Here is an 11,335-nt window from a genome sequence, read left to right on the forward strand (position 1 = left end):
AGGAATATGTGATTGTTTCAGTTTTCAAATAATCATACAATTGTAGAGTTGGCAGGGACCATCTGTTACATGTTATAGACTCTGTTATAGACTTAGGGTCTTTCAGGTCATGTGTTTGAGCCTCATGTTGGGCAAAAAGATTCCTGCATTGCAGGGGGTTGGACTAGATGACCCTTGTGGTCCCTTCCAGCTCTATGAGTTAGTGATTCTGTAATTTAAGGAACTCCTTATTGAAAGAAGTTTGCCTGTCACCAATCTTCCTGATGCCCAAATGAAACCATTTTTTAAAAAACAACAACCCCCAGCTTTTAAACATGTTATTTTTAAAACACTCTGAACGTTAAACACTGATTAACCTGACTTAAGAATTTCATCTCATTTTTGTACACAAAGCTGATGGGCAGTATATATAATGGATGTAAATAAGCAAACAAATAAGTCTGTCCACCGGTACCACTGAAGATCTGACTCAAGCTGTTTGGGCAGGAAATCTAAATCACACCCCTTCTCTGAGTGGCAATCACAACAGCAACTAACCTCTTGTTCTCATTGGTTCCATGCTGGCCTCTCACCTGTCCATATACCAAGAAAGGATAAATCTGGGACCAGAGCTGGATGTGCAGTCTGCATGTCCAACCTCCTGCTGTCATCCTGGGTTTGGTGAGAGAGAGGCTTTTCCAGGTAGATGTCCCACACCTGGTGTTACACTGCAGCACCTAGCTAGTGGCTATACAGACTATACAGGCAGCTGCTGGATAGACATATTCTTAGAGACAACCAAACCCTTTTTAACTTCCCAAGGAAGGCTCACTACTAAAGCAAAGTTGAAATAATGCTGATCCAGTTCTTTCATTCCTCTTCCCCTGCTTATCTGTCCATCAGTTGTCTACATCCGTCAGCTGTTTTATGTAATATTTAGATGGAAAGCTTCTACAGTGTGAGTAATGTTAACCAACAGGGATGGCCTTCCATGTTGGACCATGTGTGTAGAAATCATACCCGCACTCTTGTGTTTCGGATTGTGTGTGATCAGGCTTTGAGTGTGACCGTGTTGCGTGCATTTCCACAAACCAGTGGCCCACCGCTGCTTCTGGAAAGGCTGCTCCTTCATAGGGCTCGATTCACGAGTGAGTTTCTCTTGCTCAGGCTCCACAGAATGAACCAGAAAACTGTTAGAATTCCTGTGCTCCATGTGTGTTTATATGTAAATAAAGTAGATTAGCCAAAATGCTGAGTTGTTGAGGTCTGTTACACAAGCTGTGAAGACTCTGCGGATCCCTAAGTATGCCGATGTCTGTTGGCATCGGTTGCTGTGATGTTCGGGCTGAAGAAAGCTTTTGAAGCTCCCGAACGAACGACCAGGAGGAAGAGAACATGCCAGTCGGGCATGTGTCTCTACCAGGGTCCTACTTGAGTGTAGGATGGGTTCCTGATAAAAACATGCCAAGAATGATTGTGCCCCCAAAGCACTGAGTCCCATTTCCTTTACAGAAAGCTCATTCCCCATCAAGTCCCATTAAAGTCTGTGGGGATGAATCCCATGAGTAACTGTGGCTTCATACAAATGCAAGTAATGGTCAAGGAAACCCCCCACTCCAAAACCAGAAATAGGCTGGCCCGGCCCTACCATTAGGTAGAGTGAGAAAATGGCTTCAGACACCAGGGAGAGCAATGGTATCTCCCTAGTTATTCCTCCTGAGCCCCTTGGAGGAGTAACAGTTCTTTTGGGAGGACAGAACTACAGTATGTGCACCACTTGAAGCCCCATAGCTTGTCTGCTCATGCATGTTAGAGGACACTATCCCGTTGCCAGTTTTGAAAGATTCAGCTACTAGTCCAGTTGGTTGTCCGTACTCGGGATGAGGTTGAGGACTGCATCTTGTCCCTTGCCTCAGACAACAAACTTTCTTGAGCCAGCCTTGCACATAAGGCCGGTCCTGCCATTGGGTCACATGAGGCAGAACACTTCAGCTAGCAGATCTTGAGATTTCATTAAGGTGTAGCAAACTGTTGATCATTTAGTTTCCTGTTATGTTTTCACAACCACAGAAGTGACCAGCCAGCCATTGGGACTTTCTCTATTGAGGTTCTAAATTGTTTGCGTATGGGAGAGGGCTATGGCTGGACAAAAATTATAACTTGTCAGTGGTGAGGGGAGTGAAGGGTGAATTCCCAACTATTCACAAACTTCTGTAGCATGAGGGGGTACCAAGGAACCCCTGCACTGTGTGGCCTGGCAATAATTCCTTTGCTGAAATGTCCAGAGGTTTTTCTAGCAGGGCAGTCCCATGTTCCAAATTGCCTTTCTCTCAAGGACTCTCCCCTGTTAGCACTGTGCCAGAAACATGTTATCCAATGGGTAAAGCAAAGGGCCCTGTGGCTTTAAGTTGTCCTCCCTCCCAAGTCATTTTGATTTAATTGTTTGCATTTGTCCGGTGATCTCATTTGTCCGGTAAACTCAATAAATTATTTGTGTAGGCTGGAAAGCTGCTGCTGTGTGTGAGCTGCGACAGTTCCTGAAGGCGTCCAAAAAAGCAAGGTGAGCGCTTCCAAGACTTTCCCCAACAAAGCAGAAAGAAGAAACGCAGGACAAATTAAATGCATCTTTGCCATTTGCAGGACGCCACGTGGTTAGCAGAAAAACAGGCATGTGTTCTCAGAGAAGAGGGACCTACAAGTGTCTTCAGGTCCATTCACTTGCAGATGCTCATCTGCTGAAACAAGACCCCAAACCAGGCAGATGCTCTATTTCCACAGAGCATGGACCACGAAAACGGAGGCTGTTCAGCTTTGACACTTATCAGCATCAGCATCGCAAAAGGGTTCAGTACCCGAACCTTAAAATGAAAATGAGCCAGTAGGACCATCACACTTATTAAGAAGAGTGAGAGAGCCACCTTAGGCAGTGGAAACAGGTGGCGTTATATCAGGTTTGGACAGCCTTTTCTGCACTCACACCCTCACCCCCCCAGCCACAAGGCGCATGAAACACCTGCAACAGTGCATGGATACCCGGAGGCTGCCTGCCAGTGGGTGCAACTGAAAGAGATGTGGCTGGAGCCAGTGATGTGCCAATGGTGGATGAGGCCATTCACACACTCTCTCTCTCTCTCTCTCTCTCTCTCTCTCTCTCTCTCTCTCTCTCACACACACACACACACACACACACACAGAGAGAGAGAGAGAGAGACTTATTGAGAAGAGACATCATCTATTTATTTATTAATTTGCTTAATTTATGTTCCACCCTTCCTCCAAAAGGAACCCACAGTGCCAAGGCTGTTAACTCTCCCCTCCCTGAGCGACGCTCCTCCCATCACAATTATGCAATTCTTGGCCTGCTCAAACTGCATGGGGGATGGCAGAATGCAGGAAGGTTGCTTCCCAGGCTGCATCCTGCCCATCAGAATGGTACCCCTCCGAGGTCACCAAGCAGCTGTTTGGCAGCCTGGCAGGAGTCCAAGTGTCATAGGAAGGATGGCTTAGGTAAGCACAAACTCTGCAGGGAGGCAGCAGAAATGCGGTGGGCGGTGAACACTTCGTGGACCTCGCTGAAGACCTCAGAGGTCTGCAAGTGCCTGGTGGTCACAGGTGCATGCATTTTCCAGCTCAGGAGTCAACACGGCTTAGGATCGGGCCTGGGAGCCATTTCCAACATTAACCACGTGAGAATACAATTCCCATGTTAACCTTGCAAAGGAAAGGGAACTTTTTTTGCATGAAAAACAAAAATGTAATTTCTGCCTTGCCCAGAGTTGTACATCTCGCTCCAGTTCAAATTCTTGCTAGTGTGTTTTGGATTACTTTTATTCCAGACGGCCCACCTGCCCAACAAAACAAAACAAAGAAATCAGTTATTGAGCTATTTATTTATTTACTTAATAAAAGTTATATACTGCTTGCTTGATTATAGAAAAAAAACTGCAAAGCTGTTTACAAAAAGATAAAACAATAAGATTATCACTTTTTTAAAAAAATTGCAACCATAATCTAAAACATACAAAAGTTGAAACAGCAACAAAATAGGCCAAAACAAATTAAAGCTCATACCAACTTTCTAAACATATGGGTAGGTCTGTCTAAATAATAATGTCTTCAGCAGGCACTGAAAAGAATACATGGAAAGTAGGTATCAATCTGCTGGAAGAAACCATCTAGATTCAAGGGTTGCCTTTTAGGCTTGTGCAACAAAGATGGAGCAGGAGGGGGGATGAGGGACATTCAGGATATCCTCACCGTTTTGCTCACTGGTTTCAGAGACTCAGAACAGAAGCCTAAAACTGCAGTCATTAAAAATACATCCTTTGGGGTAGTCCCATAGAAATCCATTGGGGGTATTTTTTTCCTAGTGCCAGCATATACCCGGTATATAAAGTTGAACGTCATAATGCACTACATACTAAGACTGGAGACAAGCATTTTCCAAAGTGTTGCAGGAGGGATCGTTGTTGCTTGTGAGGTGTGTAGCTATCCTCCTTTTGCCTGTAAGGAAAAGGTTTGTCAGGTTTTTATCCTGGGCCAAAAACCTGCTTGACCAGAGGTGACTGCTTGGGTGGGTGTACAGTATGGGAAATCCTTCCTCAAACCACTTTCAGCTCTCTCAAAAACAATTGTCTGCATCCTGCCAAAAAGCCTTTTGCTGTGAGGTTTATATTATAAACATATAAATGCTATTTAAGTGCAATGTGCTTAAGATTTAAAATTGCAGGGTAAGTGTATAATATTTGTCTGTTCCCCTTGTTTGCTGTGATCGCGCTGTGGCTTGCTGAGGGCATCATTTCCTTCCCACATTTCTTTCTTTCTTTTACATTTCTGCCCTCGACACAAATTTATTTAGAAGCCAGTCCCATTGACTTCACTAGCTTGTACTCAAGATCCAGTTCGATACGCATTTTTTTTCTGACTGTGGTGTAGATCCGCTCCTTAATGTGTCAAGGGCGTGTTCATCCTCACAAGGACCCTGCAATGTGGGCCAGCACATTTATTGACTAAGCGAGTCAATAAATGAGCCAGGATTTGAACCCAATGCACCTCTCAATATGCTATGAAGCCGGTCTTGCATAGCTGCCGTGCTTAAAATGCTTTCTCCAGAGCTGCCCTGTAGAAGCATCGTGGGGCTGCGTTCAGAAGTGTTGCTCAGTGTGACAATAAAGCTCCCACCTGCAGCACAGGGAGGGAAGAAAATGTTGGCAGTTATTGCCTCTCCCCCTTGCAGATTAGTAAAGGTAAAGGTAAAGGTAAAGGAACCCCTGACCATTAGGTCCAGTCGCAGATAACTCTGGGGTTGCAGTGCTCATCTAGCTCTATAGGCCGAGGGAGCCGGCGTTTGTCCGCAGACAGCTTCCGGGTCATGTGGCCAGCATGACTAAGCCGCTTCTGGCGAACTAGAGCAGCACACAGAAACGCCATTTATCTTCCCGCCAGAGCGGTACCTATTTATCTACTTGCACTTCGTGCTTTCGAACTGCTAGGTTGGCAGGAGCAGGGACGGAGCAAAGGGAATTCACCCCGTTGCAGGGATTCGAACCGCCGACCTTCTGATCGGCAAGCCCTAGGCTCAGTGGTTTAGACCACAGCGCCACCCTTGCGGATTACATAACCCTAAATCTACTCCAGAGGGTGGGGACCTCTTGAGCAAATTTAGGGGGTCATGGGGGCTGCAAAAAAACAAACAAACCATGCTTCTGACATGGGCACAGCCAGGATTTATGCCAGGGGTGCAGGCTTTATGTTAGGTGGTGCAGAACCTCAGTTAGTTAAGTATTTTTATTGATTTACTTGATTTGTGGGGCTACGCTCATGGCTTCTGTCCCTGTTCTGCTACCAGAAGCCTTACCACCAATGAGCAATACCACTACATACATCCAACTGTTTCCACGGGTTTTGGCTACAAGACAACTTGGTATGCTTTGAAGTCTGCTCCTATATGGATGCCCACAAATGATTCAATTAAATAGGAGGCAATTAGGCAAGCACCCCCATGCACAACTTCCGTCTATCATCATGTGCTATCTGTTCCATAAGGCAATTTGGTACACATATTCAGGTCACAGTTCTGCGTTTCATTTTCAAACAGCAGCAATACACAACCCAATAGACTATCACCATTTAGTTGGGAGGAATAGAAGAGGCTAGAAAAGAGACAGAGCACAATGGAGATCCATTGCAACGTGGGGTGTGTGGGTGGGTGTGTTTGTGTACTTACACGGATGATCCAATTCCCTCTTTGAAGTTGGAACACCTGGTCACCCCCACACCCATTTTCAAAGGAGAAATGCAAACGACATTGTAATGTAATATATGCCTGGGAGATTGAGATATCAAGATGAGAATCCTTGTGCTCATTCAGGGTACATTTGTAAATTGCATCTTCAAAGATTACCGAACAAGGCTCTCCCCAAAGCCAGTGGAACCTCTTAAACATTGTGCATTATTAGTTATGTATATCTATCCTGTAGACTAGGCATATCATCTTGGCTTCCTGAATTTGGGGGAGGGAGAGGAGGTAAAGGCAACGGAGCCTTTCCTATGGAAAGAATGGACAGCTCTGATTTTACTGAGACAAGAGATTGTTTCTCCCTTGCATCTTTCCCTCAACAAAGCAAGGAAGGAGAGACAAGGAGCAAGGTTTCAGAGACTTGGGCACAAGGCAGCCTGACGCTGTCAAGAACATTTTTTTTAAACTCACACTTCCGTAGTAGAGCTATCACGAAGGCCATGCAGGAGTGGGGGGGGGGCTTGAGGGGACTCCTGCAGGAGGAGAATGAGGGTGGTTCTCCGCCTTTCCTTTGTGTGTTTGGAGTGGGCCTTCTCAGTTCAGGATCTGGCCCCTCCAGCCGGCTTTTGTGGGGTCGGGGGCGAAGCCAAAGCCAAAGATGCTAAAGATCGAGAACTGAGGTTGGCCCCTTCCGCTGCTCCTGCCTTTTCGTGCTCGGGCGCACCAGAATGGACACGTCCTGGCCGAGCTCTCAGGCCTTTGTGCCGCGCCCCCAAGTCGCCCCAGGAAGCCAAATCTGCACTGAGGCAAAGGATGAGGGAGACACAGCAGCGACCAGCCATCGCTGCGGGGGGAAGGTTGAGATGCTGAGGCCCGGGAGAAAAAGGGAACTTTGTAGAGGTGGAGATGCGCGCTGGAGTAGGATACGCAGAGCCGGGTGGAAGGAGCTGACGCCAGAAGGTAGATGGGCGCAGAATCCAGAAGACGGGAGTTTGGGAGCATGGCAAAAGAGGGAGAAGGGTCTGCGTGGATGGAGCTCCCCTGTCTAGGGTGCCTTGGCTCACGTTCAGGTCTCCCGCAGAACAGGGAGCCCACCCAGCAGATTGGAACAAGGGAAAGGCGCGCTCCTCCTGCCTTTGGGCCTCATCGCAGCCACAAAGGGAGGCAAAATCCAGAGATCCAGGAGTCCGGAGAGAGACGGGACCCACGCAGCACCTTCGGGCTCAGCACAAAAGGCACTAGGAAACACCGCCCCCGCGGAAATCCAGGCGTCCCCGCCCTCCTCTCTCCCTGCGCGCTCCCACAGATCCCACCGAATCTGTGCGTCACATATTTTGATTTAAAGCAACTATAAATTCAAACTGGGGGGAAAAATAATCCAAACCTTCCACCTATGCGCACATGCCAGGCTCTCTACAGATCCTTAGCGAGGGAATCATTAAAAGGTGGGATGAGATAGTGAGAGATTCAGGCGCTTTTTTTGGTGTTCAAAAAATATTTTGAAAGGTAGTGTGTAATCTACGAGTCTGTGATGCGTTAGGCAGGGTGCATTGGGGGGGGGTGTCTCCCCCCTCCCCTTGCTCTACAGAGAAGAGATTTCTTTGAACAGAAGAAACTCGCCGTGCAAGTTCCTGGAAGCTCCGAAGGAGCTGGCGTTAAAATATTAGCCTTCTAGGCAGGTAGCACCGCCTTTATGTAAGCAATGCGACTTAGCTGTTGCCCAGTAGGTATCAATATATGCTTGAGATATGGGGGTGGGGGAGGAGAGAGACAAGGCCCCAGCGCTGTTTCCCTAGATTCATTGTAAAATACCTGATTAGGTAAGATTGCATCAGGTTGCCTCTGATCTCCGTCGGCGTCATTCTTTGCCAGATGCTGAATTCGCTCTCGTCGTGGGCATCTAAGAAAGAACAGGGGGCGCGTCCACACAGCCCGCTTGGGGCAAACCGATAAACACACGAGGCAGCGCCCGGTGGCGACCCCAGCCCTCAATGCAATACAATGCGGACTTGGTTGGTTCGGTCTGCAGTTTGCAAACTGGGGGATCTCACTCCCCTAACAGCCAGGATCGCAGCTTCGGCGCAGAGCGCTCTCCTGCTCCCAAACTTCACTCTCCCACTGAAATTAAAGGGACTTGGAGACACCGGGGGGGGGGGGCGGAATCCCACCCTGCCTGTAGGGAAAGGTCTTTGCATAATGCGCGGCGCAAATGCACCGACACGTATCGTGGAGCCCGCTCCGCCTGCGCGCTTTTAAAGTGTGTGTTTTAAAGGAGACTTCGACTCCTCGTCGTTGGCTAAATTTGGGGTCTCTTCTCCCCAGCACTTCTTTAATCGTGGGGGCGCGATCCTGCTGGCAGCCAAGAACGGGGTCCTGGCTCCGCTTTGCGCGGGTTTGTTGCCCGCAGGGACGCGCTAACCAGGCCCAGACCTTCGAGATGCAGAGGCACTTCTAAGAGCCGGCGCGCCCTCGCCCATTCCGGCGGCGGCGCTCTGCTCTCGGCCGCTTTCTGGCAGCGCAAGACCCGGAGATCCTTGGCGCTCCGAAGAAGGAACTGAGAGAGAAACCCGCGTCCTCCCGACAGCACCGGGGAGAGGCAGGCAGGCAGGCAGCGCGGAGCCGACGGCGCAAGGTGGCCTGCGCAACCCGCGCGCTCTGCCCGGCTCGCCGGAAGCTTCTGGCAGCCCACCGAAGCTGGAAATGTGCCGGATCCAGAAAACGCCGGCCAAGCTCTCTCTCCCCGCCTCGCCGGCTCCCAACAGGACGCCCTGCTTCCTCTCTCCTCGCTGCCGCAAGGTCTCTGCGTTGCGGATCGGCTCCTCCGCCTACACCAAAGCCGCCGCCGCCGCCACATCGGTCCTTGGATCTGCTGCGAACTAGTTCAACCGAAAGCCGGAGAGGCGACTCCACCGTATCTACCTCCTCCGAGTCCAGCCCTTTGTTTACAAAGGAAGCTCTGGAAAAAAGAGCCCTTAAGGGGGGAAAACTGCCCCCCCACCCGGGTTCTTTGTGTGCATAGGGACGAGGACAGGTCTGTGATAACACAAATTCTGCAACTCGCATTTATAGACGTGCATTTATATAGACGCACAATTACTGTCAATATTAAAGAATCGGTTCGGAGGCGGATGGCGAATTGAACGGTTTTACAAGAGAGTCCGTGGAGCGTAAAAAGTGCGTGTGTATGCATATAAAATTGGACACCCATTTCTGTATTAGGCTTCTTAAAATGTGCGATTTGGGGCTTGCGTTGCAAGAGGAAAGGGCCCTTAAATTAAGATTAGAATCTTTAAACAACTCCCTCTCCCGTCCGCCCCCTTTTTTTTTTAAAGGTTCCCTCTGCTTTTGTCTTCCTCCCCAAGGGCTCGAATAGAAGATCCACCGAGAAAAATCCCACCCACCCCCGCGCCTTCCTTGCCCCATCATAAATTTGCGCCCTAGTTCTGTCTTTCCAAATTTCTCCACCGTGGAAGTTTCCCCTACTACCCCTGGCCCGATGCTCAGCTCCCGATGGAAGGCAACGAAAGGAGAGCTCCGTTTGTTGCTTTTACCAAACGCAAATGCGGTCGCGGAAGCAACGGTTATTATCTCTTATTAATCTCTCCAGTTACAAGTCACCGGTAAAGAAGGAATGAAAGTGGCGGTTTCCTTAAAATTTAAATAAAGCAACTACCCCCTCATGTACGTCCCCAAACTGTTTTTTATTTTATTTTAAATAGACAACACAAGGCTTCCCAAGTGTGATCAAATCCTCCTTAAGCAGAGGCTGCTGGAGCCGAAGCGACGAAATGACCCTATAGATCTGGTCGGTTTCACGCCTGCCTCGGAAGGAGCCTCGTCCCTTTCATTTCACTTGCTGGGTTTTTGTTGTTGTTGCAGATCGCCTCTCTCTTTCCAACTCTTGGCCTCCAGAAACTACATTTCGTTTGTGTCCTTCCTGGCTTTCCCAGGCCCCTAGATAATTTTGTTCCCCTGCCCCCACCATCGTATATTTTTTTTCTTACTTTAAAAATTATATATCTTCATGTCACAACCGTTTCCCTTTTAAAAGCACAAACATCCAATTTGGCTCAGTGTAATAAAATCAGTCGGAGATCCTTAAACGCGACCATTCCGCTGAATTAAGTTGTGAAATCTAATCTATTATATCCATAAAGGAGAATGCTTTCATTGTAAATTCAGGTTATAAAGAAAACTCTACCTGGAGCAGTCAAGTCCCCCCCCCCCAATTTCTCCCCCACCTCCTCTCCCTCCTCCCCATTCGGATTTGCTACTTGATGGCTTATCAAATTACTTCAAAACGCCGGGCTCCCCTTTTTCCATATCTCATTGGAACCAAAATTAAATGTGGCAAGACGTCCCTTTTAACAGCATGAAAAGGTCATAAACCGGCAACAACAGCACAGGAAAGAATAAAGACACACAAAATTATTCCAGCCCTTTGCAACTAGGGTTCTGTGATTAATTTGGACCTTTAAAAATATCTGATATATACTGTATCTTAAACAAAGGCAGCAAGAACCAAGGCAACTCTGCAGAGTCGGGGTTCGACAGACACGCACGCGGTTAGAAATCTATAACGATCCGATCGTGGAAGGAAATTCAATAGACAAGAACGGGGACCCTTTGAAAATGGATCGAGTTAGCTGGATTGAGAGGTGATAATCACGATATGTTAAAAACCCCGAACGAAAATGCCCCATATTCCTTAAAACGCAGAGAGGTCTTATGAGTATATCAGAGCAATTGGGGAGGGAAAGGGGGGGAGCGAAAGAGAATGAACCCATCAAAATTAAAATTTTGTAAGTGCGGGGAGGGGAGGAGAATACGATCTGGCGCCTGGGCTTTCTCCTGGTTCAAAGAAATCTCTTTCCCGGAAGAAAGAAAAGAAATCCCATCCCCACCCCCCAAAAAACCCCACCATCCACTGATTACACTTTATCTTTCCAAATAAATTTACAAACGCACACAGTGAAATTAACCTCCGAGTACCTGGCAGCTTCGAGGCACTGGGGCAAAAATAACTCTAAAGCAGATGCAAAGTTTTAGTTATTAAAGGGAGAAGTGGGTGGAAAGGGGGGGGGGGGGAGGAGGAGAGGGAGAGAAATCTGTAGGATG

At 48.0% G+C, this 11,335-nt stretch overlaps 2 long non-coding RNA genes across 5 annotated transcripts in view; one reads left to right on the forward strand and one right to left on the reverse strand.

Annotated features, from left to right (window-relative positions):
• The window catches only part of LOC309363551, a 65,619-nt gene extending 57,171 nt beyond the window's left edge, over positions 1 to 8,448 (reverse strand). Inside the window, exons 1-2 of one of the 4 annotated variants that reach the window (XR_014165386.1) lie at positions 8,030 to 8,448; positions 3,232 to 3,824 (exon numbers count right to left, since the gene is read on the reverse strand). This is a non-coding gene — a long non-coding RNA (uncharacterized lncRNA). Of the gene's footprint in view, positions 1 to 3,231; positions 3,825 to 4,074; positions 4,483 to 4,555; positions 5,161 to 8,029 lie in introns of those variants that run through there. The other 3 variants (XR_014165387.1, XR_014165388.1, XR_014165384.1) reach the window with 3 other exon arrangements.
• LOC309363626 lies at positions 8,449 to 9,897 on the forward strand. The gene is made up of 2 exons (XR_014165487.1): positions 8,449 to 9,391; positions 9,580 to 9,897. It is a non-coding gene; the product is annotated as an uncharacterized lncRNA (long non-coding RNA).
• The last annotated feature ends 1,438 nt before the right edge of the window (positions 9,898 to 11,335 follow it).

The sequence above is a fragment of the Podarcis melisellensis genome, assembly GCF_964234715.1.
Source record: "Podarcis melisellensis genome assembly, chromosome: 2".
Taxonomy (NCBI): domain Eukaryota; kingdom Metazoa; phylum Chordata; class Lepidosauria; order Squamata; family Lacertidae; genus Podarcis; species Podarcis melisellensis.